The sequence below is a fragment of the Somniosus microcephalus genome, chromosome 3 (assembly GCF_052327205.1).
Source record: "Somniosus microcephalus isolate GS21.2 chromosome 3, FLI_Smic_1.0, whole genome shotgun sequence".
Taxonomy (NCBI): domain Eukaryota; kingdom Metazoa; phylum Chordata; class Chondrichthyes; order Squaliformes; family Somniosidae; genus Somniosus; species Somniosus microcephalus.
The window spans coordinates 48,802,323-48,808,322 of record NC_140989.1 but is presented as its reverse complement, the minus strand read 5'-3'; the positions used below and the strand labels follow the sequence as shown (position 1 = coordinate 48,808,322).

Sequence of the window (6,000 nt, the reverse complement as noted above, 5' to 3'; positions counted from 1 at the left end):
GAAGGCTGAGGGGGGACCTGATTGAGGTGTACAAAATTATATGGAGCATAGATAGGGTAGATAGAAAGGAACTTTTCCCCTTAGTAGAGGGGTCAATAACCAGGGGGCATAGTTTCAAGGTAAGGGGCAGGAGGTTTAGAGGGGATTTGAGGAAAAACTTTTTCACCCAGAGAGTGGTTGGAATCTGGAACTCACTGCCTGAAAGGGTGGTAGAGGCAGGAACCCTCACAACATTTAAGAAGCATTTAGATGAGCACTTGAAACACCATAGTGTACAAGGCTACGGACCAAACGCTGGAAAATGGGATTAGAATAGACAGGGCTTGATGGCCGACGCAGACACGATGGGCCAAAGGGCCTCTTTCTGTGCTGTATAACTCTAATGACTCTATGACATGACAGCCCCAAAGTTGAAAAGAGGTGGAGGGAATTAAGATAAATCAGGCTGTAGTGAATTAGTGGCCCCAATCCTGGGTTTTTTAAATACCTTTAGATTGTAGGAGGAATACAAGACTGAGGGAGATAAATTATTCTATTAATTAAGGCTTTTGTAATTCTTTTAAAGAACATTGCTTTTATTTGGGGTCAGATTTTAACTGGTGGTTTGGAGGGGGCACATATGAAAATCACTTTGAAACCTCAATAGCTCATAGTCTCCCTGTCTGCTTCAGTGACGATATCAGCCAGCCTTAGGGAAGGCTTTGTTCTGATGCTCATCCTACTACAGAAGAATGGTGCTGGCTCCGGGCCAGGCTCTTGCATACAGCTTTCATTGCTCTGCATGCTCTGGAGTTTCTGGGGACTTAACATTGCTTGACTTTTTCTTGGAGTCTGCTCACTTCCTTCGTTGTACGCTTCCCACAATCCAGCTCTGTGTTTGTGTCTCTCTTTTAAAAAAAAAACCCAGCAGATATCCTCAGATTTCTGATAGAAGCAAACCCTGTCAGCAAAGGTTTTTTATTGCTAAGCTTTTTGCTGAGGAACAAGTCTGTATCTTTCCCTCTGAGACAATTCATTGTAGCCCGTGGACTGCCAGCCACTGTCTGTCGGAAAGTTGTGGGACGGTCATCATGAAGAACTCTAACAGTAAGATCTTTTTGATTTGAGCACAAAGTGCGTATATATATATATTTAAATGCTACATGTTAAAGTTACTGAAAACATTCCCAACTGGAGTGAACAGGAAGAGTACAGATTTGAGTTAATTAAATGTTTTCAGTTCTGTCTTCAGAGAGACAAATACTCCTGCCATTAAATATTTTTAAATATATGTTCTGTGCAGACATTTCGCCGCAAATGTTGGGAAGGAAGTGTACTGTGTCCGCTGCCTCAGTCTCTATAGCCTGGAGCAGAGGGATGACCTTCACTCCAGTGCAGTTTCACGCTGGAGTATGGAGCTGTTCTGTGCCATTTTGAGAAGGTTTTCTCTCTCTCTGTGATCCACAGCTTTCCATTGAGGAACAGAAACTGGAAGAAGTAACAGCACTTTAGAAACTTCTGGATGATTTAAACAGAAACAAAAACAATAACATAAAAATCAGCTTCTAGCTGCTGCGGGGAAACTGCTGCTGCCAAGTAAAATGGGATGACTGACGTCTGATTGTGAGTACCGCTGATATGTGGCATATGTTTTTTTTAATTATTTTTTTTCTCCACGGAGTGTAAGAACTTGTTCAGGACCAGTCACATTATACTTGTTATATATGCTAACTGCGCAGAGTTTCTGTTCATTCAACGAGGTATAAAGAGGGATAAGTACAGATAAAAAGTAAAATCAGAAATGCTGAAAAGCTGTAATAAAAACTAGAATTGTTCAAAAATACACAGAACGACATTTCAGATGGGATCTTTCAGCATTTTTTAAAAACCAATTTCCTCTCCTTTCGTCAAGAGGGTCTGGTTCTATCGGCAGCCCCTCGGAAACCTCACTCAAGTGCCCAGTCATCATATGTAGGCATAGTTAATGAGTGTTAGCAGGTTATTCAACCGTGAAAGGCATCGCAGCCAAGTTCAATCTTGTCCTCATTTGCACTCTTTCCATCCGGAATTGCTGGCTAACGATCAGAAGCCGTAAACCTGCCGAGTTTTTAATCCTCCCCTTGTCCCGGACCGTAGAGCCCAATTGTAATTGTTTTGTTTCTGGCTCAGTCCGGTACAGACCTGGAATCAAACCCGGGCGGGACCTTCTGGTGTGCACAGCTCAGTTACACTGGGTTTTTAGCCAGCTGAGCCGCCGGGAGTAGGCATCTAGCGTCCTCTGTTTTTTTAATAAAAGGAATGGATGACAGTCAGGTGGCGGTGTTATTATTATCACGCTCTTCTAACTGTCACAGCACATTTACAGAACTTAAGTCTTCGTCAGATGATCTTTAAAAAGCAGCCCAGCGCCGTTCGTGCGCAGCGTAACTTCCAAGAAAAATATTCCATGGCTAAATAAGTATTTAATGGCATAACGTGAGTCAACAGTCTGAACATTGTTTCTTCTGAGTATTTTTGCTGCAATAAAACGTAATTTGCAAATTTCAATTCTCTTGAGCACATTTTTTGGTCTCTCTTGCGCCCAGACACGAAATGGACTTCCAGTAAAGGTGGGGGTTGGTGGGGAATATCTCCGAGGACTGCAGCTTGTTGCTGTTGTACAAAAGTTGCTATTTCCTGTCCCATTCTTGAACCCGATATCACACATGACTGTAATTAAGTAACAATGAGGTTTTCACTACGCGGGTCCGCTTGATGCTAATAGTGACAGAGGCCTGGGGACACTAACCCAAGTGTTCCTCTGATAGAGGGGAAGAATAAAAGATCATTCTGGCCGGCGTGCTAATGGAGCTAAAGTCAAGGATGGCTCCGTAATTTGAGTGTTATGTCTGGGTTTCAAGCTGTAATTATTTTAAACATATCTGTCTGCAATGCTGCTGGAGCCGACAGTTACAGCAGAGACAGAAGTTACTATAATTATAAGTTGAAAGTAGGTAAGAAGGTTGATGCCAAACACTAGACACTTGGAAAATGTCCCTGGTCTGTGATGAGTTAGCTGAGTTTAGCCGAAGCAGAGATTATTGCATTGCAATTTGCTTCAGTGACCCCCTGGGTTAGGGAGGGGTGAATCAGCCACTCTACAGTAGTAATCCCTGCTGGAAAATGCATGTGTGGAATTTGGGTGAGGACGGGTTCAGGTTTGGTTGTGATGCCTTCCACAGCACAAATAGCCCGGTGACACGCACTGTGTAGGGTCAGTCCTGAAGAATGTGCATTTGTGCAAGGTGTTGGACGGAGTATCAATCAGGAAATAGTTGAGGCTTGTAATAAGGGAACATCTATAATTATGGGGGATTTTAACTATCATATTAATTGGACAAATCAAATTGGGCAGGGCTGCCTTGAGGATGAGTTCATTGAGTGTATTAGGGATGGGTTTCTTGAGCAGTATGTAACTGAACCGACCAGGGGGCAAGCAACCTTAGATCTGGTCCTGTGTAACGAGACAGGGTTAATTAAAAATGTCCTAGTAAAGGATCCCCTTGGAATGAGTGACCATAACATGGTTGAATTCCATATTCAATTAGAGGGTGAGAAGGTTGGATCTCAAACAAGCGTGCTAAGCTTGAATCAAGGAGACTATGAAGGTATGAGAGTGGAATTGAGTAGAGTGGATTGGGAAAATAGATTAAAGGGTAAGACGATACATGATCAGTGGTGTACATTTAAGGAGTTATTTTACAACTTCCAAAAAAAAAATATTCCACTGAGAAGAAAAGGGTGTAAAAGAAAAGACAGCCATCCGTGGCTAAGTAAAGAAATTAAGGATAGTATTCGACTAAAAACAAGGGCATATAAGGTAGCCAAATCTAGTGGGAGGATAGAGGATTGGGAAAACTTTAAAAGACAGCAAAAAATAACAAAAAGATTGATTAAGAAAGGGAAGATAGATTATGAAAGTAAATTAGCAAAAAATATAAAAACAGATAGTAAGAGTTTTTATAGTTATATAAAAAGAAAAAGGGTGGCTAAAGTAAATGTTGGTCCCTTAGAGGATGAGACCGGGAAATTAATGGTGGGAAATATGGAGATGGCAAAAACACTGAATGAATATTTTATATCAGTCTTTACAGTAGAAGACACTAAGAATATCCCAACACTGGACAAACAGATGGCTAAAGGGGGGGAGGAGCTAAACACGATCAAAATCACTAAGGAAGTGGTACTCGGTAAAATAATGGGACTCAAGGCGGATAAATCCCCTGGACCTGATGGCTTACATCCTAGGGTCTTGAGGGAAGTGGCGGTAGGGATTGTGGATGCATTGGTAATAATTTTCCAAAACTCCCTGGACTCAGCAAAGGTCCCGGCAGACTGGAAAACTGCTAATGTAACACCCTTATTTAAAAAGGGCAGTAGACAGAAGGCTGGAAACTATAGACCGCTTAGCCTAACATCTGTGGTAGGTAAAATTTTGGAGTCCATTATTAAGGAGACAGTAACAGGACATTTGGATAATCATAATTTAATAGGACAAAGTCAGCATGGTTTTATGAAGGGGAAGTCATGTTTGACAAATTTGCTGGAGTTCTTTGAGGAAGTAACATATAGGGTGGATAAAGGGGAACCAGTGGACGTAGTGTATTTAGACTTCCAAAAGGCATTTGACAAGGTGCCACACAAAAGATTATTGCTTAAGATTAAAAATCACAGGATTGGGGGTAATATTCTGGCATGGATAGAGGATTGGCTATCTAACAGAAGGCAGAGAGTTGGGATAAATGGTTCATTCTCAGACTGGCAATCAGTAACCAGTGGTGTTCCGCAGGGGTCAGTGCTGGGTCCCCAACTATTTACAATCTATATTAACGATTTGGAGGAGGGGACCGAGTGTAACATATCAAAGTTTGCAGATGATACTAAGATGGGAGGGAAAGTAGTGAGTGAGGAGGACATAAAAAACCTGCAAGGGGACATAGACAGACTAAGTAAGTGGGCAGAGATTTGGCAGATGGAATACAATACTGGAAAGTGTGAGGTTATGCACTTCGGCAGGAAAAATCGTAGAGCAAGTTATTATCTTAATGGCAAGAAACTGGAAAGTACTGAAGTACAAAGGGATCTGGGGGTCCTGATGCATGAAACTCAAAAGGTTAGTATGCAGGTGCAGCAAGTGATTAAGAAGGCCAATGGAATGTTGGCTTTCATTGCTAGGGGGATAGAATATAAAAATAGGGAGGTATTGCTTCAGTTGTACAAGGTATTGGTGAGACCGCACCTGGAATACTGCGTACAGTTTTGGTGTCCATACTTAAGAAAAGACATACTTGCTCTCGAGTCAGTACAAAGAAGGTTCACTCGGTTAATCCCGGGGATGAGGGGATGGACATATGAGGAGAGGTTGAGTAGATTGGGACTCTACTCATTGGAGTTCAGAAGAATGAGAGGCGATCTTATTGAAACATATAAGATTGTGAAGGGGTTGGATCAGGTGGATGCGGGGAGGATGTTCCCGATGATGGGTGAAACTAGAACTAGGGGGCATAGTCTTAGAATAAGGGGCTGCTCTTTCAAAACTGAGATGAGGAGGAACTACTTCACCCAGAGGGTGGTAGGTCCATGGAATATGCTGCCCCAAAAAGCTGTAGAAGCTACATCATTACATAAATTTAAAACAGAAATAGACAGTTTCCTAGAAGTAAAAGGAATTAAGGGTTACGGGGAGCGGGCAGGAATTTGGACATGAGTCTAGGTTCGGATCGGTCATGGCCCTGTGGGTAGCGGAGCGGGCCCAGGGGCCGTGTAGCCTGATCCTGCTCCTATTTCGTGTGTCTAATTCTGTTAGATTCAGGAGATGGTTCTGTGATAGTGGATTGGCGGTTAAGATCAGATCAGCCATGATCTTATTGAATGGCGGAGCAGGCTCGAGGGGCCGATTGGCCTACTCCTGCTCCTATTTCTTATGTTCTTATGTTCTTATGTTCTTAGCAGCCATTGACCCACACCCCAAAAGAGTTAGGG

At 42.5% G+C, this 6,000-nt stretch overlaps 1 protein-coding gene across 1 annotated transcript in view; it reads left to right on the top strand.

The window, feature by feature from the left end:
- Positions 1-723: 723 nt before the first annotated feature.
- The window catches only part of LOC147121030 (stonin-1-like), a 40,032-nt gene continuing 34,755 nt past the window's right edge, over positions 724-6,000 (top strand). The window contains exons 1-2 of the mRNA XM_085980336.1: positions 724-1,086; positions 1,447-1,602. The gene's annotated coding sequence lies outside the window, so the exon portion shown is untranslated. The remainder of the gene's footprint in view (positions 1,087-1,446; positions 1,603-6,000) is intronic.